Source organism: Malania oleifera, chromosome 7, assembly GCF_029873635.1.
Source record: "Malania oleifera isolate guangnan ecotype guangnan chromosome 7, ASM2987363v1, whole genome shotgun sequence".
Lineage (NCBI taxonomy): Eukaryota > Viridiplantae > Streptophyta > Magnoliopsida > Santalales > Ximeniaceae > Malania > Malania oleifera.
Window position 1 is genome coordinate 46,107,089 of NC_080423.1, and position 23,210 is coordinate 46,130,298.

A 23,210-nucleotide genomic window follows, 5' to 3' on the forward strand; every position below is an offset into this window, starting at 1 on the left:
TTTTGATCCTCAATTTTACTTTCCAAGGCAAAGTATTTCTGAACCTTCTAGTCCTTTGCAGTTAGCTTGCAGCCTTACTAATTCCTTAGCCATCTGATTTATTTTTCTTTCAAGTTTGTCAATGATTAGGTCCTTTTATTTTTCAATAGAAGTTTGAGATCTTAAAGGTTCCAATTCTTTTATCACTTTTTCATTCTTGTTTTCTAATCTCTTAATTTTTAAATTCATTTCTCTTTCAGCAAGATTTCTAGATTCTAATTCTTTCATTATTGCCTCATTCTTATTTTTCAATGAAGAGTATCGTTTAGTTACTTTAACTAGAATCTTATGAACCTTGAATAGTTCACTTTGTAGTTCTTCATAAGATGACATACTCTTATAATTGGATTCATCAGATGAATAGTCACAGGATTCATTACATGAATTATCAAAAGATTTGGATGAAGAACTTTGTTCTTCATCATCATCCCATGCTATAAGACACGCATTAGCAACCTCTTGGTCTCTTGATTTACTTTCTGAACTATTGGAACTTATATTGTCCCATGTAGTGGCCTTCATTGCTTTCTTCTTCTTTTTCTTCTAAGAATTCTTCTTAAGTTGTGGACAATCTGGTTTTATGTGTCCAGCTTTCTTGCAATTATAGCATGTAGGAGATTCAGCCTTTGTTTCCTTTTTATTAGTTTCTCCTTTATCTGATTTGGAGTCTCAGAATTTTCTTGTAATTTTATTATTTCTAAGGAATTTTGCAAGTTTCTTGATTATGAAAACTATATCATTAACTTCCATTATCTCTTCATCTTCATCGCTAGAGCTTTCTTTTAAGGCTTTAAATGTTATGGATTCCTTGAATTTAGATTTTCCTCTAATTCTTTAATTTATTGTCATCTCATAAGTGAGGAGAGATCCAATTAATTCATCTAATGAGGTATTTTTCAAATTTCTTCCTTCCGTTATTGCAGTGGCCTTAGATTCCTAAATAGGTGGAAGTCATGATGGTTTCTTCAGGGTTCATTCTAAATGCTTCATATTCGCTAGTGAGCATATCAATTCTACTATCCCTTACGTCAAACCTTCCTTCATAAGTTACTTCCAATTTATCTGAGATTTCTTTAACTGATTTACATGCCATGACCCTATTGAATTCATTTACATCAAGGGCGTAATATAGTGCATTCATTGCACTAGATTTTATTTGCAGCATCTTTAGGTCATTATCAGTCATCTCTTTTTCTTCCTTAGGTATGTCTTTGTTGCCTACGTTTTTAGTAGGGATGTGGTTGCCATGTGGGACTGCTTTCCAAGCTTTCCAATCCATAGTTTGCAAGTAGATTCTCATTTGCTGTTTTCAGAAGGTGTAATTAACACCACAAAAGATAAGTGGTCTAAAAGAGGATTGGCCTTCGGCAAAGAAAGATACACCTAGATGTGCCATAGGGATCCTTATGTAGCTTCTAGATTAGGATTTACTACAACCTAGGGCTCTGATGCCAAATGGGAAGTAAGGTGTAATCCCAAGAGGAGGGTGAATTGGGTTTATTAAAATTTCTTTAAAACTTTTTTTCTTCAAATTCCTTGATTTAAGAATTAACCCAACGAATTAATATTCAATAATTACACAATTACAATGATATTAATTTGTAACCTTACAAGAACAACCTACAATCCTTTTAAGTTAAGTCAACAATTAATCCAAGTTCAATCCTTTAATGAATGAATGATGATGAAGATCAGTTTGAATAAAATTTTAGAACATTCAAAATCTAAATTTTTAATCTTTGAAGAGTTAGAATAAATAATTTTCAGAGATTTGATTTTTCAAGACCTGAGACTTTCTTTTAATTAATGGAGCAAGATTAACTTCAACAGTGTAGTAAAATAAATATTCAAGATTACTTCTGAATTTGTTGAACCACTTAACAACCAAATAATGAAAACCAATATGTTTCCTGGTTTTAAATATGAAACAAATTCAGTAATTCAATGAGCTTCGAAATTTGATAATCTGATTTTTCAATCAATCAATCAATATAGTATGTTGATTTCAAATATGGATCAAAGTAAGAAACTTCAGCAACTTTCAATATTTAGCAAGTGTTAAATAATCATACATGCAGGTTATATGTTTGTAGGAATTTAAAGAGAGTAGGGAGAAGAGCTGAAGATAGTATTTTTTAAAAGGTTCGGCTAGCAGCCTACGTCCTTACCCCAAGCAATCGCTATGAGGATTTTCCTTTCCAACTTCTTTACGGGCCAAGTTACAACCTCTCCATATCAAGTGGAGATCCCTCTCTAATAAGAATACCCCTTCTCATTAGCCAACGATTCAACAATCCTGAATCGTAAAATAACAACAAAACAAAAAACTATTTTATGTGCAAGTATAACTCTCTCAGCAAGAGCAGATTAGTACAATTTAAAATCAAAATACTTCAATCAATAAAAAATATAAAAGAGTGAAGCTCAGATTATTATCATCGGGACTCTTATTTGATTTGAAAATCTCAGTAGAGAACGATCAAAAACCATGAGTTATATCAACACAAACACAGCAAGACTTCAGGGAATATTTGAGCAAGAAAGCTTTGAAGAGTAGGAAGAATTTAGATTGATCGTTGCTTGTAGGTATGTTTGATCTTTAGGTTTACCATGTATTTATAGATCGAAAAAGTTAGTTTTTGTATTCCCCAAGTTTCTTAGAGTGTTTTCCAAGTTTTCACAAAGTTTGGGGGTCAAGCAAACATTTTTGTAAACTTCCCTCATTGTTTTAAAATTTAAAAATACGAAGGTCAGTCGCCTAATCCCAAAGGGTCAGTCACCTGTGCCTTGAAATTACAGCATATTCTAAAAGTCAGTACTGGGTCAGTTGCCTAAGCCTTAATGGTCAGTCACCTGATGCAGTTCTGTTTGCATACAAAAACACATAAAAATTTCAGTCAACTAACCTAACAAGGCCAGTCGTCTGAACTTACAACTTTCAAAAAATCTTTAATTTTCAACATTTTATCCCTTTGATCTTGGAAAAACTTCAATAAGACTATTTGAAAACATTTTTCGGGGTTTTCAAAAATTTGTTTCTAAGTCAACAATGATTCCTAAGAGCTTCATTTATTTATATTGAAATATATGAAGTACTTACATGAGACTTCTTAAGACTTATACATTTTAAACAATAAGTCTTCATGCTTTTTCTTCCATTCTTTGAGTTTATCTTGACTTCTATCTTCAATACACTTTAACTTTATCAGATCTTCTAACTTTGAGTCCAAGCTATTAATGTACTTCATCTAGCACTTGTAATCTTGAACCTTTTATCAAAAACACTTGAATCCTGAAACATCATCACTTAGCCAAATATATTAAATTTCCTTGATTTTTTATCATCAAAATAAGATTCTTAAGCCTTGTTAGGCCAACACATGCAAACAATTCATGAGACTAAAATATCACTAATACACGAAATAACTCTCAAAATATCATACCATATGAAGAAAACACAATAACACAAACCTATGCTTGCATAATTACAATGCAAACTTATAAATTAAAAAAAAAAAAAAAAAAAGAGCGATAAGGCTGACCTAAATTTGTGATGATTTATATTTCTAGTGGAGATGCACTCAAGAAATGGACACACTCCCAAAGATTGAATTAGACATTAAGATAAATAGAAGTCTCAAAAATGCACAATGTAAACCCCTTCTTAAAACACCTGAAAAATAGAAGTCTCATTATAGTAAACTCACCCCTATTCCTGACTAGAATGTACACAAAACAAGCCATGCATGGTCTATTTATAGACCATGCATGCTGGAGGGAAATGGAAGTTTGAAAGTTTGAATTTTGGATTAAACATTTCAACCACCATAACCACCAACCACTAACAATTATTGACTTTTGAGTTAAATCCTTATTTTGATGCTGACAAAGCACAAGTATCTTATGTGTGTATTTAGTATGTGAACATGTTCATAATTCAACACACACATAAGGGGATTGAAAATGGAAGCCAATAAAGGACTTAAGGCTCATACTGCTGGCATGTTCCATGGAAAAATGAAAAGCAAAAGAAGAAAAAGACATGTATTTTATTTGTAATTGCATTTAGATCTGTCTATAATAATGCATACTCTATATAATATGATGCTAAGCTTAAACATAGACCATAGACAGACCTTAGGGACCAACACTTTCAAAAAACCTTTTTATAAAAAATCCAAACTCATACACAAAGGTTTGAAAAATTATAAGGACAAAATTAGGTCAAATTTTGGTTTTTATCCAAGCACAGTCAACCGGCCCCTGGCCCAATCGACCAGTCTCTGGCTCAGCTGGCTAGCCCCTAGCTCAGTTGACCGACAATGCCTTAGGTTAGAAGTCAAAGTTTTAAAAAGCTCATTCGACTGACCATTTTTTCAGTTAAGTTTCCTCAGTCGACCAAACCTTGTGAAATTTGAATTACGCTTTAAGGCTAGTCAACCGGTGCATTCACTAGTCGACCAGACCTCCATTTTTGGCCATATTTAAAAGTCCATTCGACCGACCATGGAAGAACAAAACATGCTTAGTCGACCGGCCTTCAAAGCCCAACCGACCGAACCTATGAAGGTTTGGAAAATTGTTTGAGCTCAGTCGACCAACACCTTACTCAGTTGACTGAACCTCTCGGGTTGGCCAAATTTTAAGCTCAAAACAGTCATTAATTTGTAATTAAACAAATTAAATAATACCCATTGTGTCCCTAACAGTCATATTTTTTTAGAAAGCCTATAAATAACCCCTCATAACTCTTTTACTAACCAATGATTAGATTGAAAATCCTCTAAAATTTTTGTGCTTGATCTTACTATCTCTCTCTTATTCCTTTGAAAAACCTTTTTGAAAAAGAGCATTTATTTTTTAGGACATTTTGTTTATCATCAAAAGCACTTAGTCTATATTAAACTTTTAGTTTGAAAATCATTTTTGAGAGTAAGTTTAAAGTCTCTCCCATATATTTTCTTGATAAATATTTTTCGGGAAACTTGTTATAGTTTGTGAATCTTTGCATATCCATTGTAAGATTCAAAATCTCACTTGTTATTTATTGCAAAAATCATTTTTAAGTAAAATCCTAAGCTTCTCCTTCATTTTCTTTGACATATAATCTTTGGAGAAAATCTTTGAGCAAGTTAAGAGAACCTTGAGCATATTTTCATCTACATATCTTTGCTTGAAAGGTCTCGTAAATTTTGTTCTTAAGAAAATTAATTTGAAAGAAAAACCCTAGGTTTTCCTACTTTTTATTGAAATATATTTTCAGAGAAATATTTACTTGGGTTTAAATCTTTGAAGTTTTTCTCATATACATTTTATTTAAAGATTGCAAAAATTATATTGCGAAAGATACCCATACTCTATTTAACTCATATCATTTGAGAGTGCATTTAGTGCTCAAATTTGTACATCCTTACTTATTTTGAAAAGCAAATATTTGTACGCAAAATTTCATTTCTTTGTATTCCAGGCATGGCCTGAAGAGGAAGTACGCCATTCTGTAAGGTGTACCGGTTTGATTCTAGTCCGATTAGGTGAGCTGAAGAGACTCCGCCTCGTAAGGAGAGATTTGGTTCCACCCAGTAAGTGAACTAAGGAGACTCTGCCTCATAAGGAGAATAGGTTTGGCTCGGCCCCATAATTGACTTGGGGAGACTCCACCCCGCAAGGAGACGTGTAAACGGCGTCACTCCTTATGTGAATGGTGTATTCCCAAGAGGGAGGGGGTGAATTGGGTATTTAAAAAATCCTAGGTCAATTATGTCCTAATTCTGGAGTACAAACCATATTACACAACTTAGGGTCTTTCTATGCAAACACAAAACCCTAAAAAATTAAAGCATGTATGTAAAAAAATTAATCACAATAAATAATCAAACATACATGTGGGGAAATTAAATAGCACAGGGAAAGAGAAATAAGAAACAATATTTTTATCGAGGTTTGGCCAATACTGCCTACGTCCCCGCATTAGGTCAACAACCCATGGATTCCACTAAGTGCTCACTTCATCGGGTGGAGTGATGCTGTTTACAATACTCCTTATGAGGCAGAGTCTCCTCAACTCAATTACGGGGCTAAGCCACAACTAATTCTCCTTATGAGGTGGAGTATCCTTAACTCAATTCACCAAGGCAAGCCAAATTGATTTCTCCTTACAAGGCAGAGTCTTCTCAGTTCACTTACTGGGCGAAGCCAAACCAAATCTCTTTACGAGGCGGAGTCTCCTCAGCTTACCTAACCGGGCTAAAGCAAAAACCAGTACACCTTACAAGACAGTGTATTCCTCTCCAGGCCACGTCTGGAATACAAAGATAACAAATTTTTGTGTAAAAATAAAATGCTTCTACAAAACAAGAGATGTACAATATGAAACTCTAAAATGCACTCTTAGATGATATGAGTTTAAGCTAAGTAAAGTAGGTTTTTTTCTCAATATGATTTTTCAATCTTTGGATAAAAATATATATGATGAATACTCAAAGATTCAAACCCTAATAAATATTTCTCCAAAATATTTTTCAATGAAAAGTGTAGGAGAACCTAGGGTTTAGCTTTCAAATGGTTTTTGGCCAAAGAATAGTAAATGGTCTTTGATGAAATATGAAATATGAAAATATATGCTTTTTCAAAGATTTTGAAACCCCAAGTGCTTTCTTCAAAAAATAATATTCAAAAATATTTGTTCAAGAAAGGTAGGGTTTTGGGCAGAAGATTTTTGCAAATAAACACAAATGAGCCTTTGGATCTTGCAATAGATCTGCACAAAAGATCCACAAGCTATATGAAGTTTCCTAAAAAATATTTATCAAGAAACATATATGGGAGAAACTATATGCTTACTCTCAAAAATTGATTTTCAAAATAAAGTATGAGTGAGAGTAAATGCTTTCAAATGCTAATAAATATGCCCACTAGAATGATTCTTCAACAATCTTCTAGAGCAATGAATTTTCTAAAGAAGAATGTGAGAAATAAACAATGCTCCATTTCAAAAAGATTTTTCAAGGAAAGTGGAAAGAGAGTAACAATTTAAGCACAAAATATTTAGGAGAATTTTTGGGCTAAACTCTTTACTAATTATGCTAATGAAAGGGGTATATATAGAGTTTATGAAAATATGACCGTTTGGGGATACGAAGGGTATTTTAAATTTGTTTAATTAAAAATAAACACGTTTTAGCGCTGAACAATATCCAAACCCAAGAGGGTTGGTTAACCGACAACTTCATCAATCGGCTGACCTAAGCTAAAAATTAAAATTTCTTAGGGCCTCGGTCGACTGAGAAAATTGTCGGTTGGCTGACCTCAGGCAATTTTCCTCCCTTTGTAGATTCAGTTAGTTGGCCTCAAGAATTGGTCAGCCGAGTGAACAGTGTTGGTTGACTGGGACTATTTTGTTCTGAAAATGCTGGTCGGCTGAGGTATGCAAATTTGCCAAGTTCTAAGGTCGGTCGACTTTGGAAACTTATTGAAAAAATGGCCGATCAACTGAGCTTTGTCAAACTTTTGACTTCTGGCCAAAGGCATGGTCGGTCGACTAAGGGTTATATGAACTAGTCGGTCGACCATGGTCAGTGAATACCTCAACTTTTTTCCTGATTTTGACCCTAAAGCTATTCTAAAAACTTTGTATCATTTTAATTTTTTTGAAAAGGATTTTTGATGAAAGTTAAGGTGCCCTAAGGTCAGTCAATGCTCATCTGAGCTTTCAATCACATCATGCATGATATGCATTATTAAATACAACTCTAAATGCAATTACAAATAAAACAAATCTTCTTCTTCTTTTGCTCTTCATTTTCCCATGGAATACACTAGGAGTATACGCTTTAAGTCTTTCATTGGCTTCCATGTTCAATCCACTTATGTGTGTGTTGAATAATAAACCTGCTCAAGCACTAAATACACATAAGATACAAGTGTTTTTTCAGCATCAAAATAGGGATTCAACTCAAAAAGTCAACAATCTCACCCTTTTTGATGATGACAAAGACAATAGAGCAAAATCGGTTAAGCCTGAAAAGGCTCACCCTAACAACTTAAAAATAAACTATGAAACTCCAACATATTCAAAAAAGAAGACATTACAATTCAACATGCATTTAGTTTTAGCATTTTGCTCCTAAAATTCTCCCCTTTTTGGTATCAGTAAAAGGGCTAAGTTAAGTATGGAAGTATTTGATCAGTTTTAAAAGAAATATTAGCTTGAAAAATATCTCTCCCCCTTTTTGAAATAAGTTTAATCTTGCTTAGAAGAAACTCTCCCCCTATTTGATATAGGATTGGGGCGTAGAAAATAGTTTTATAACTGTTTTAAAGATATAGCAATTATGCATATACAAATAGTATAACTGGCCATTAAAAGATAAAAAATGACATGATAAACATGATCAAACTAGAAATATCCACAAACCTTTGCAATTTAAACATTTCAAAAGACCCATAAAAGTTTGGAGTTCAGAACATACGACATATGAAAGCAAGTGTAGGTTTGAGAATAAATTTAGTCAAACTAATTTGCATGCATTTTCATATATAATCAATGAGCCATTTATGCAATATATAAAGAATTTTAGTTTTGAAAGTAATTCTTGCCATAAAACATTAAAAAAATATTTCCCCTTTTTTTATGCCATTAAAGAATACTGAGGACTATGCTTGCTGAAAAAGAAACTTTAACATAAAAGTTCAAGCAAACATTATTTACCTGGTTAACATTTAAGATCATATCATATTATGACCAAAAAACGCAACCATATGGATCTAAAAGATATATCAGAAGATTAAAACAAGATCATATGGCAAAACAAAATGATTTTGGCAAAATAACATATTTCGATTTAAGATTTTCAATAAAATAATCGTACTTCAATGCACATGCCACAATCCACTTAAAAGAGATCTAAGCCTAACAATGTTGGTGAGCATGACAAGATAGGAAAATATTTTCAAATGCTCCCCCTTTTAATTTGAATCGTAGCTTAGATGAAATGAACTGCTTATACTTATCAAAGATTAATTTCACTTAGAATACTAATTAGTATACGTTATCATCTTAAATCTCTTAAACCAACTATACTAAATATTTGTCAATTAAATTATCACCTAATCAATATTGTAGTTCTTATAGGCCATAAATGCATCACAAATATAGATATTAAGGCATCTTGTATTGCACAAAAACGAAAACAATCTATATATAATCATAAAGCTTTAAGAGCTAGATATGATGTTTAGGGCTCTAAAAAAGCCTAATTTTTCAAAAAGTTAAACATGATGCATATGAGTCCTTTATGCTCTTTTTATAAGAATGGAGCTCAACTCTCTTGAATCCACAAAAAAAATTTCAACTAAGGATGAAGTTTATTTGTTAAAACATTTATCATTCAATTATCCTTCATTATGAATCTCAATACGCGTGAGAGGCTCAACTTAGAATGGCTTTCCATTTAACTTCTCGTGCATGAGTCTCTCTAAACTTTACATCTTCTTCTAAATTGAAACCTAGTGCAATCATTTTAGCCATTCAACTTTATTTTAAGGATACAGAGCTCTAATTGATTAGATTTAAGGACAAGAGCTTGTAAAGTGAATAAGAGTAAATACTATTAAAATTTAAAACATTATTAAGTTTAGAAAGTATTTAAAGATGCGGGACATTATATAGGTTAAGCAAGTTAGAGAGAATGTCCTAACATATTTTGGCAAAGAGCATTATGGAGTATATAAGTTTCTTGGACATGACTCTTTTGAGATTGGAAGGTATACTTTTAGATATGATCACAATTCAGAGTAAGGATATGAACCAATGAAAGGATGAATCTTTACCAAATATGATCGTGATGCGGTAAAGAGTTCCTATGGAGGAGATGGTGAACCAAAATAGAGGATTTTTATTTTTTAAGAACAAAGGAATATTTTGATTTAACTAGATGAATAATTTGAATCCCTTAGTGGATGCCTCTAATTTGATTGCGGAAGGATGACCTATAAGCACTCAAAATATTAGGAATCTATGACAACTGATACTTAAGCCTATGTGGACTTTTTGAGTCTGATCCCTTGTTTTGATAATGACAAACTGCAAGTTACTTATATGCGTATTCAGTGCTTGAGTAGGCTTAATATTTTAGCGCACACATAAGGAAGAGATGGAAGCTAGGAGGAACATAAAGACCATATCATCCAATGTATTCCATGACAAATCAAAGGAGCAAAAGAAGAAAGAGAAGACATTTTTTCTATATTGTAAACGTGCTTTGTTTTATATTTTGGGTCTGTAATATTATGGACTGTAATAATTGCATTGCATGCATGATGGGATGAAAAGCCCAATATGACCATAGATTGACCATAGGGAACCAAACCAAACTTGGTCGGCCAATGTTGGATTTTTAGGGTCAAATTGAGGGCTAAAATTGTACCTCTGAGTAGCCCTGGTCGACCAAACCATTCTGGTAATAACCAGCTTGATCGACTGAATACATTCTTGGCTGAAAAGACTAAGCCTCGGTCGACAAAATCTCTAGTAGTGTAAAAGCCTTGGTCGGCTGAACTGGTTAGAAGTCAACAAGTTGACTTCTCACAGGCGACCATTCTAAAATGAACATATCATCCTTGGTTGCCCAAACCGGAACATGTCTGACTCCTAACTATTCGACCGACCATTTGTATAGTTCAAATTGACCACGGTCGACCAAACCATATGAGCAGTCAACTGAACCTTAGCCATGGTCGACCAAACCTACGAAGGGTTCAAAATTGCCCTAAGACGGTCAACCATTTCCGTAGTTCAAAATCACCACGGTCGACCGAACTTAGTAATATGGTCGATCAAACCTTGAATATGGTCGACCGAACCTCTCGGGTTGGAAAATTTTTTACCATAGTTAAACAAAGTTAATTTTCATTAAACGTAATTAATCTTTTTCCAAAATACCCTTGATGTCCCCAACGGTTATATTTTTTCCAAAAACTATATATACCTCCTCATTTGCAAAGATTAGCATATCAATTAGCATATTTTTCTTTGAAAATTTCATTTTGCTAAAATTTCATAGACTCTCACATCTTCTTAAGCATATTGTTTTAAAACTCTTTCTCATACACATTTGATCATAAATCCTTAGAAATAACATATTTCCTCACCTTCGTCACTTGAATATTGATTGCATTTCGAAGTTAAGTTGAGTGTTATTTTTGTGAGAAAATTTCATACCACTCAGAAGCTTAAACTCTCTCCTATACTTGCATTTGTTGATTATTGATTTTAGAGTGTAGATTAAAGTTTTCCCATTGTATTTTTCATATAAATATTGAATTGGGAAAACTCTTCATTTGCTTAAGAACTTGCATCCCTATTGCAAGTTTTATAAGCTTGCTCTGTGTTTTGATAAAAATATTTTTAGCAAGCTTAAACCTCAATATCCATTGTGCTTGATATTTGAAAAATACTATTGTGATATTTGCTTAGGGTTGTAGAGACTATTTGAATATTCATATAACGAATATATTATCTTGAAACCAAAGGTATCACTCTCATATACATATTAATACACATATTGTTGAGAGTTAACACATTGGTTAACAAAATCTCACTTGAGCTTAATATCCCATCATATGTGAGTGTATTGAGCATACTATTGTACATCATCTGCTTAGTTTTGAAGCACATCTATTTGTACACAAAATTATTTGAATATTTGTTGTATTTCCCATTGGTGGTCGAAAGAGGGAGACTAGCCTTGTGAATAGTCCCGAACTTGCTCAAACCCGATTAGGAGAGCACTGGACTGGTTCAAACCCAGTTAAGAGAACTAGGTGCACCATGCTAGTAAGGTGTTGTAAACGGTGTTGCTCCACCCATGAAGTGAGCAACTAGTGGAATCCTCTTGCTTGTGAGCTTGAGGCAGGGATGTGGGGAGTATTGGCTGAACCCCGATAACATATTGTGTGTTAGCTTTGATGTATTCCCAAGAGGGGGGGGTGAATTGGTATTTTAAAAAGTTTATCTCCTAGGTTAAACTATCCAGCAGCATTAAGTAACCTAGGGTCTATTTATGCAATCATAAACCCAATCAACACATGTACTACATATAATGAACCAAGCATACAACATACATGTGCTAATAATAAAAGTGCGGAAAATAAATTTTTGAAAATATAAAAAACACGCACGATATGTTATCGGGGTCCGGCCAACTATGCCTACGTCCCCACCTTGGCTACACTAGCACAAGGATTTCACAACGACTCACTTAACGGGTGGAGTGGCACCGTTTACAACACACCTTACCAGGATGGTGCACCTAACTTTCCTAACCAAGTCTAAGCCAGTCCGAGACCATTCAACAAGGCTAGTCTACCTCTTCAGGCCCACGCCTAGAATACAAATGATATAAAATTTTTCGTATAGTCAAAGTGCTTCTAAACAAGCAGATTATGTACCAATTCAGCACATGTAACAATCAACGCACATCAATATGTATGAACTATAAACTCGGTGCTCTATGTGTGCAATCAACACTCAGCAATGTATAATTACAAATATGCTCAAGAGTGTTCTAACAAGCTATTTCTTTGAAACTAGATATATCAAATCTCAATGCTAGATTAGGGTTTCAAAGATGCTGCAAACAATAATCAAACCAACTAAAAAATATTTTCTTCAATAAAATAGGCACAAGAGTTATTTGAAAAATTATAGCTTGTAAAATTTTTTTCACACAAAAATATAGCTATAGGAATCTTGCAATAACAATGCAAAGATCCTTAAGCTAATAAGTTTTTCCCAACACTAGATTTATCAAATAAAATTTGTGGGAAACTTATGCTTAACTCTCAATATCAAAATCAATCAATAAACAATACAAATGAGAGTTATAAGCAATATGGAATGATGTATAAACACTCTAAGCACTCTCACTACACTTGGTTAATCAATAAAATCAAAGTTGTAGAGTGTATGGAGGTGGTATGAGCAAAAAGGTTTAGAAAATTTGAGAGAGATTTGGCTTAATCCTATTTGCTAATCCACACTTAATCTTGACAAATGAACCCCTATATATAGAGAAGGGGTAAATTATGACTGTTGGGGGTATTCTTAAATTTGTTTTAAAAAGTTTAGCAAAATTAACCCTTTTTAACTATTTTTAACTTTGGTAAAAATTAATTTAACCCAAGAGATTTGAGTACCCCGCTTGAGGTTCAGGTGCCCGAATAGACTCAATCTAAAAATCAATTTTTAAACGTTTGAGCGCCCGAAGTTAGGGTCAGTTGGTTGAACAAAAGATAGAAATTTTCTGTCTATGGTTCAAGTGCCCAAAACTAAGTTCGGTTGCTCGAGGCCTTTTTGAACGCGAAGGTTCGGTCACCCGGGTAGGTGAAAAGTACTCTGACACAGTTTTGGTTGCCCGAGGGTGATACGTTCATTTTAGGTTCAGTCGCCCGAAACCTGGTCAACTCACTGACTTCCCAGCGGTTCGAGCACTCGAGGTGTATTAAACACCACAGGTTCGGTCGCTCGACCTCTCACAAAATTTTTTAATTAAGTCCAGTTTATTTCAATTCTGTAATAATTTGCATATTATGCATGTAGGTCTTGAGCTTATAGATCCTACATGCATAATATGCAAATTATTACAGACCTTTTTTTAATTAAAATTACAGACCCAAATAGAAAATACAATGAATAAATATGTCGGGTCTTCACTTCTCTTCAAGTCGCCGCATGCCATCAATATGATCCAGTTAGTATGATCCTGCACACAAACTTGAAGGTCATCAAATATAAAAAGTATTTTTCATTATCAAAATCGGGAATGACCCATAAGGTCAACATTGTGTGTTGACTCTCTATTTAATTTTTGCACTTTCAATTCCGCACATGTATGCTAGTACTTGAATTGTTGTGAATGTTTTAATTGCTTTAAATATGTGCATACATACTTATTTGGGGAATACTGAGCTTGCTATGTTTGTCTTGATCATTTGCTCAGTTTTATATTAGTGGGTAATTGGCATTTGCTTAGAAAGACCCTAGGTTGCAAAATACTGGTTGAGAATTTAACCTAGGTAAAAAAATTTTAATACCCAATTCACCCCCTCTTGGGAATGCATCAATTCCAACATCCTAGAGTGATGACTAAAAAATTTATTAGGTATTTAAGACTTCTAGATGAGTTTAGGATAAGATGTTTAGATAGTAAGGTTCATTTCCTAAAACTCAAACTAGTGTAATGGATAGAGTATACTTAACTTTATATATTCATATTTAAGCATGAGTTAAGCATTAAGGGTTATAAGTAGGAATACCTTTATCCATTTGGAAGAGGGTTTGTCTTCAAGCATGCTTCTGAGATTTTATTCATGATATGATATATGTTCTTCATCTCATAAATATAAGGTTCCAGATATTTTAGTTAGTTATGCTCTCGACCTTTACTTTGAACAATTCAGAGGAATGATATGAAGAATGTGGAGACATGACGTCCCATTTAGGCAGATGCAATCCTTATTCCTAATCAGTTCAAAGTTCACATGCTATGGCCAATATATTCATATTTTATCCAATCATTATATATATGTATACACACACACACACACACACACACACACATTAAGTGATTAGATTGGATATATTACTTGAATTTGCATATTGGCTTGATTTTTCAAAGGTTCTCAGTATAACAAAGTAGTGTATAGTGAATGCAAATACTAAGATTTAAAATTTTAAGCACTTCTCGAGCCTATAGTCATCACTACCCCTTTTTGTTTCAATACTAATCCTAAGGTCTAAAGAAGAATTAAACAATTATGTAATTTCAATTGGAATCCGATCTTCCTTTGGTCTTGATAGGTTTGCTTTCATGATCACCCATATCATCCTTTTATATAAGCTTCTGGCACCTTTAAAAAGACAATTAAACCAGACGTGCCCTTTCCTTTTATTATATAAGCAAGCTTTATGTGCATGTGAAAGAATTTGCTTATTTGTTCCATTTTTACTTGACGAGGCATGACTGTGGGTTTAATAAACAAAACATGAACACTTTTTGAAAATATTCTTCTTCTTAACTCTAAAGGGTTTATCATGATTATTCTTTTCATTTTTGTATTTGGATCATATTCTGGAATGATCATTCATTTCATCCTCCAAGCAGGTAATTTTCAAAACTTTCTCACTCTTTTTATTCTCAAGGATAGCATGATAATCTTTTAGATCTTCTAATTGTTTCGCTAACCTTTTATTTTCATTTTTCAAGAAGATTTTATGCTTAGACATCCTAACTAGAAACTCATGTATTTTAAATAAGCCTTTTTCTAGTTCTCCGTGCCAAGGCATGCTCTCCTCATATAATTCAATAGATGATTCATTACTAGATTTATCAAAATAAATATCACATGAATCATTGCATGCTTCATTAACAATATCATCACAGGATTCAACAGATGATTCAACACATGATTTATTATAACATTCAACACAAGAATCATCAGTATAGATGGAATAAGAAGCATATACCCCATCCTCAATTAAGACTGTTAGTTAATGATTTACCATTTTTGGATCATTTTTGCTTGAAACCTTCATGGTGGTCTCCTTCTTTTTGGTTTCACCATATTTTCCATCTAACTCATCCCAAATTTCCCTCGCACATTTACATGCCATGATATTATGAGAAACATTAGAATCTAAAGCACAATATAACATATCCATTACATTAGAATTTGCATGCACTAAACTAATATCATTTTCATTCAAAAGCATACGAATTCCTTTAACAATAACTTGCTTGACTCTTCAGTCCATAGATTTTATAAATATGTTTATCCTTAATTTCAAGGCAGTGTAATTCACACCACAAAACAATGGAAGCCTAGAGCAAGAATGTCCCACACTGAATTGGGATACACCAAATTGAGCCATTGCGATCTTTAACATAAATGGTTAAGCTTTTTACAATGAGGCTCTGATACCAATTGATGTGAATGGTGTATTTTCAAGAGGGGGGGTGAATTGGGTATTTAAAAAATCCTAAGTCAATTATATCCTAATATAGGTGAGGTCTGAAATACCTTTTTACTCTTTGTTAAATTGTTGGGATGCACACATGCAAAAAAGAGAGTATATACAAATAAATATCAAGTAAAAATCATCAAATTTTAGAAAAAAAAAAAAAGAATTTTTCTTAAAAAATTCCAACATTTTTGCAAAATTTTATGATATTTTATAAGACTTTTCCTTCCTTTTTTTTTTTTTTTGTGTGGTATCTGAGTCAAAATAACTCATATATTTTTTTTATTTATTTTTCCTAGTTTTCAAAATATTTTTTTAACTTATTTTTATATTTTTTTCTTATTTTTTACTATTTTTAAAAATTAAATGTCAATTTAAAAATCAATTATAAAATAAAATAAATGAACCTGTCGGTTCAAAATCAGATCGGTTCAACCAATCTAAACCGAGTTTGACCTGGTTAGGATCAATGGGTCACGTGTTCGTCTGCAGTGGAGATACGTGGCTTTATTTATTTATTTTCTTTTTGAATTTACTGCAATGGGGTGACATCAACATGTCGTCACTTGTCACGTGGCAGCATCTAATTGGTTTTGGAGATTTGACATGGATCGCTACTGTAGTAACAATCTGGCCGTCTAGAGAAAACACATTTTGAATGGCCAGGATTGTGCCACGTGGCCCTCCCAATGTGCGGCCCTATTTTTGCCACGCGTCGAACGGTGACATGTGTGACTCACTCTGAAATGAGCAGCGCAAAGGTTATCCCAAGTATAGGAGTTATGTCCTGTAATAATTAGCCCAAAAGGTTAGATTGTCTTCTCTGAGAATGCAGATTGATTTCAAACTCATGTAAACAAAAAGAAGGAGATAAGAAAGCAATCTACTGAATATAGTTTAGATTTGATATCTTGGGGTTTTTTGAAAGTTTGTGGCGTAATTAAAACAAAGTGAAACCTAAAATAAGTACATAACATGCATAAACAATAAAATAAATACTATGAAATTAAATAGACCAACAACTATGTCAACCCAGTACAATCCATTCAGTCATTCAAATAAACAATACGAGATTAAACAAGCAAATTAACCAACTCTTCAAACATTCAAATGATGAACTAAGACAGAAGACTTCATTAATCTCATAAGCATTCAACAATTAAATGAACTTAAACAATGTCCTAAACAAAAGTAAAGTACACCTAAACAAAGTCCTAATTGAACAAAAATAAACTCAACATAAATAAAGTCTTAAAAAAAATAAACTACCCTTAAGGAAGGTCTTAATAAAAAATAAACTAACTTAAAGAAAGTCTTGAACTTAACCAAATACTTTAACAAATTAAATCCACATTAAAAATGAGCTTAAATGAAAATTAATCCACCAATATTAAGTTCCATTAAATACTAAAATGACATGAAAATTTAAACAAACTAATTAATTAAAGGAACAAGAGAGAGAGAGAGAGAGAGAGAACTAAAATAAAAATTGAGGTAATAAAAATTATTTAATACTGAAATAAACTAAACACCCTAACGAACATGTAACTTTAACAATAACTTTTTAAATGAAAACAAAGTAAACTCACAATTGCTTAACTAAATAAATAAACTAAAATTAACAATAAATAAAGCTCAACTAAATAAATAAATTAAACTTAATAATAAATAAACTCAAACAAACTCTTAAATAAAAATAACTAAATTTAAACAAATAAAAATAACTAAATTTAAACAAATGAAAAGCTCCAACGAGAGAGAGAGAGAGAGAGAGAGAGAGAGAGAGAGGAGGCCGTGAGCTTCTTCCACACAGTAGTTGTTGCGACGCAAACCCCCAGCTCTCCTCTGTTGCGGCGTGAGACCCCAAAACCACAGTGTGACTGCCCTCTTTTCAAAACCTCACTTCCCTAGCTAATAAAAAACCCCTTCAAAAGCAGCCCTACTCCGTTTTTAATTCCCTAAACCTAGTGCATGACTCAATAGCGCATACATGGCCCATTCGTGCTTGGGCCTCTTCACGTGGTCTTGTCACAGCTCCAGCGCATGGGCTCCTTCAATGCACACAGCCTGGCTTCAGCTACTGCCACTTCACGTGCATGGCTTTTTAAGACAAGCCCAGCTACGAATTTTCGCATGAATGCTCAGCTATGTTCTTTAATGCTCATGCATGCATGACCCAGTCTCCTTGTCATTTTGCATTGCCCGAGACCCTTTTCTTTCACGTGCATGGCCCGTGTGTTAGTTTTGGTGCAACCCCAAGAGTGGGGTGAATTGGGTATTTAAAATTTGTCACTTAGGTCTACACATTTTAACAACAGTATAACACAGCTTAGGGTCAATCTATACAATTTAGAAAGCATGAATGTGCACTAGTACAATTCAATCAATATTGTAAGCACGAATGATATGTAAATATATTCAGTGCTCTAATGTGTGCTAAACATTCAATCAAATATAGATTATCAGTCCAAATCTAGAGTGTATATCAAAGAAAGATTTGAAACACAACACGTGAATAATACAAAATCAGATCATGGTTTCAAATATGCTAAGCAAGTTGATTCAAACAATCTCAATAAGATACTCCAATATACAAAGCACAATGGAGTTGTTTGAAAAACTAGCTTTTGAAAAGGATTTTTGCACACAAAAATATAGGTTTAGGTTTCTTGCAATGACAAAGCAAGAACCACAACCTTCTAAGTCTTCCCACACAAGATTTATGAAGTAAAATCTCTGAAAGAACTTAAGGTTATAGTCTCAAATAAAATCAATCAAACAATGCACCAAATGAGAGTATTAGCTAGTAAGACCAAGCACACTCAGTTTAGAAATACTCACCACACTTGAAAGATCAAGAAATATGGAGTGTATGAGTGTTTGGGAGTAGTATAGGCTAAAATAGGGTTTTGAAAGTTGAGAGAATGTTGGCCTTAATCAAAATGCTAATCCTTGCTAATTATGACAAATGAACAGGTATTTACAGGCAAAGAGGATTTTTTGACCATTAAGGACACAATGGGAATAAAGCCATTAAGAAAATTAACCCAATTTACCCCATTAAAAAATCATCAAAAATTATTTTCATAGCGAGGTTCGGGTGCCTGACCTGAGGTTCAGGTGCCTAAACAGACTTAGTCGAAAATCCAATTTTTAATGGTTCAGGTGCCTGAGGAAACGGTCAGTCGACTAAACAAAAGTCAGTAGCATTTGTTCGTAACTTCGAGTGCCCAGTTCAAAGTTTGGTTAAAAGAATTATCTAATTCGATCACCCGAGCCCAATTTGAACGAGATTATTCGGTCGCCCGAGTAGTTGAAAAGTGCTCTAACACAGGTTTGAGTGCTCGAACACAAAGTCAATATTTTGACTTGTTTGGTCGCCCGAGGCGTTTTACACGACATCGGTTTGATCCCCCGAACCCTCTCAATATTTTCTATTAAGTTCATTTTAGCTTGAATTGATTCCCCTGAAATGAAGAGTGATGTTGGGGACTTGTGTACTAAATGTAGGTACCTAAGGTCCAACTAGGGTTTGTTATGAGCATACCTATCTACCATGTCTGATGCAAATTATTACAAGCCATAGGGTGTATAGTCCATAATAAATATTACATCCTAGAATGAAGAAATGAAATAATAAATACAAATACAGCACAAAATTTCTTCATTCTTTGGCACGAACACCGCACGCCATTATGGTATGTCTTTCCGTCCGAAAGCATGCACAAGGTGAACCTGCATGCAAGCCTTAGTACAACCATCAATACCAAGAGTATTTGTCATGATCAAAACTGGGTGTGACCTATCAGGTCAACATTCTCCCCCTTTTTGGTGATGACAAATACTTTATGCAAAAGTGGTTACTGCCAAGAAAGGCTCCCCCTCACTTTATGCATAAAGATAATTAAAGTAATAGGTAATTATAAATGAAGCATTGTTTTGCCCCCTTTTGCCTCTTCTCCCCCTTTTGGCAACAGTAAAAAGGGTTAACTAATATAACGCGAAGATAAAAGATGTCATTTAGATACAGAAGGTATATTAGGAGGATTTAAAAAATTCGGCAGCATGCCATTTGAAAATGAATCATTCCCAAGATAACCTTGTACCTAAGTGACCTGTTTGGAGTTTCAATGAACAATATATAGCATATTTCAATCAATGAACTCAAATAGAATGTGCATCAAAGAAGTAAAAGTAGCATGTAGCACATTAACAATCTTAATGTTATATGCTCCCCCAAAGGATGATTATGCAAGGATGAATATTGATTTTTCATTTGGCTTTCACTCATCCTTTCAAAAATATTTTAATAATTTTATCATAATCATCTTTGGTTGCCAAAACAAACATGTATTCCCAAAAGGTATAAGATAGTGAAAACATGTGGGTCTAATACCAATTGTTATAACTACGTGGTAGAGAGGATACTAACTGTTAGAATACCACTAGTTATAGAAAAATGTTGTCTTGAAACAAACATGATATCCAGCAAAGATTTACCAAAATGTGCACATTGATACCACTTCATTAATGTATTTCCAAAGGATATAAAAATGAGTGCAAAATAAATTTTTATTTTCTCTAAGCCGAATGATTTTAAAGTTAAGTGACTCCCCCTAAGAATATACATTTTATTTATAATTCAACTTGAGCATAATTCAAATATTGTTTAAAAGCACAACTCAAGTTTTTAAGAAGTTTAGCACTTTAGAAACGATATAGAGTTATGTGCAATAATTTTGAAAAAAAAAATTTTGGCAGCATTTTGTTTGAAAAAGTGATCTATCCATAAGAACTTGCCAATCTCAAAGCATTTTAAATATGTACGCACAGCCAGCTCCAGAGAATTCAAAATTTTAAAATAAATGAGCTGAGCGTAAATATTTAAAATCTAAGATCAAATTTCATATGCACACAAAGTTTTCAGTTTTGAAGGTCATTTCAACCTTTTGGGCAACTGTCTATAGAAAATTCGGTAGCATGCCGTAAACAGGACATTTCCCAAAATTAACCTGCACAAAAATGATCATCAAACAAGCAGTATCTCAAGAGGTTAAGGCATGCGAGAACCTAAATCTACAAGCAGGCAATTCTCAATCACTACATCCGCCATGCAGGAGGTTTTCAACACAAACATGCTTTCAGTAGTATAGTCACGTAAGCACAAAAATCATGCAACTCTGAATACTATTAGTGTAACGACTTGAAAAAAAAAATAGTATTTTAATAATGAAGAGGGAGGAAAATGGAAATAGGAACAAAATGAGGAAGTAGACTTCGTCGATGAATACTGGGGATTCGTCGACGAGGGTACAACAGGACCTCGTCGACGAGGGCGAACTTCGTCGACAAGAAAATACCGAGAGGGGTTTTAGGCCATCTGAAATTCGTCAACGAGGAAGTAAGGTTCGTCGATGAAATTACTAAAAGACTTGTCGACGAGATGACGTGGCTCGTCGATGAAGGTTGCAGTATAAATGGTGTTTAACTCTAATTTTTACACAGAAATTTCAGCTGAAACTCTCTCTCTCTCTCTCTCTCTCTCTCTCTCTCTCTCTCTCTCTCTCCTCTCTGCCTCCTCCTCCTTCTTTCTTCGATATCGGCCCCGTCAGTCGCCGGATTGATGATCTAAGGCCACCACGACACTCTTGGCGGAGTTCTCTGCAAGCCTGACGGAGCAGATTGTCGGTGGAACGAAGTTGGAATTCATCCCAAATCTAGGGTAAGGCCTTTTATTCGGAATTTGACTTTCGAGCAGTTGTAGGAAATGCTATAGACGTAGAAATTGTGATGTTTTGTTCTGAAATTTATGGTTTTCAGGGTGTTGAGTGGAGAACCCTATGGGTGTTGGACCTATTATAGTGAGGGATTTTTAGCAGGAAACTGGTAAGGGAAATATGCTATGCTAGGTTATTTGAGTATATTTTCAGTATAAAATTATAAATGTTCCACCAGAGTATTGTTTAAAGTAGAGATTTATACAGTTAATCAAATATGATTAATATGTTTTAAAAGTACTGTGTGGCTTGAGAATATAGATATAGTACAGAGATATGTTTTACAGTATTTCCCTATGTTATGTTTTACAGAATTTACAGAAAGTGGCTATGTTTTATAGTAATTACAGAATACCATGATTATACAGTTGATACAGATACAGTTTATAGTACCATGACATATAGTTTTACAGTTTATTATAGAAACAAAGTTGATATAGATATAGTTTTCTACAGCGTCTGGTTTATACAGTTATTACAGAATCATGGTAAAACAGATAATTGTATATATAGAGATGTATTATATAGTATCAGACCCTATTGGACCATACAGTTTACAGAGCATGGTACCATAGCTATATACAGTTTATAGAGTACAACCACCTATTCAGATAATACGTGGTATAAAGGTTGATCGTATAGAACCCACGAGTGGACAGGCTCCCCATCAGATATGGGTTGAGGAGGGCTGATCATACTATGGAGTATAGTGATTTATTCCTAGTTGGCCAGCCAAGGTAAATCCCACCTATGGGCCACACAACCCTATCATAAGGGGTTAAATCATGACACACAGTTATCCACAAGGAAGTTTACAGTTATTATTATGTTTATACAGTTTTACAGAAACAGAATATATATATATATATATATATATATGTATGTATATTAGCAGTATTTTAAGTAGAAACCTAAAGTACAGAAATGTTAAGCAATAGGTAAAGGATGAAGATTTATATTACTGGTATTGTACTTTATAGATTCAATGATACATGACTATATAGTGATAGATTTTCACATTATTGCAACTCATTTGCCACACATTAGAAATAGCATATTTCGTATTACTGAGTGTTAGCTCATCCCAATTAATTTAACATTTTTCAGGTGACCCAGGTAAGCGAACAGACTAGGATCGCAGATAATGGGGCTATTGTACTACCCTATCAGTAGATAGTGAGTATGTTTTTGGAGTATTTTTGTATAGCCCCAGCCCAGTTGAGGGTATCTTGGGGAACAGTTGTACATGTATATTTTGGGAAACAAATTACCACTCTGGTATTGTATATAACTACGTATGGTTATGTTTATTTGATTTCTGCTTCTTGTTACTTTGGTTGATGATTGGGTTTAATCTAGTGTGGTATCAGAGTGCT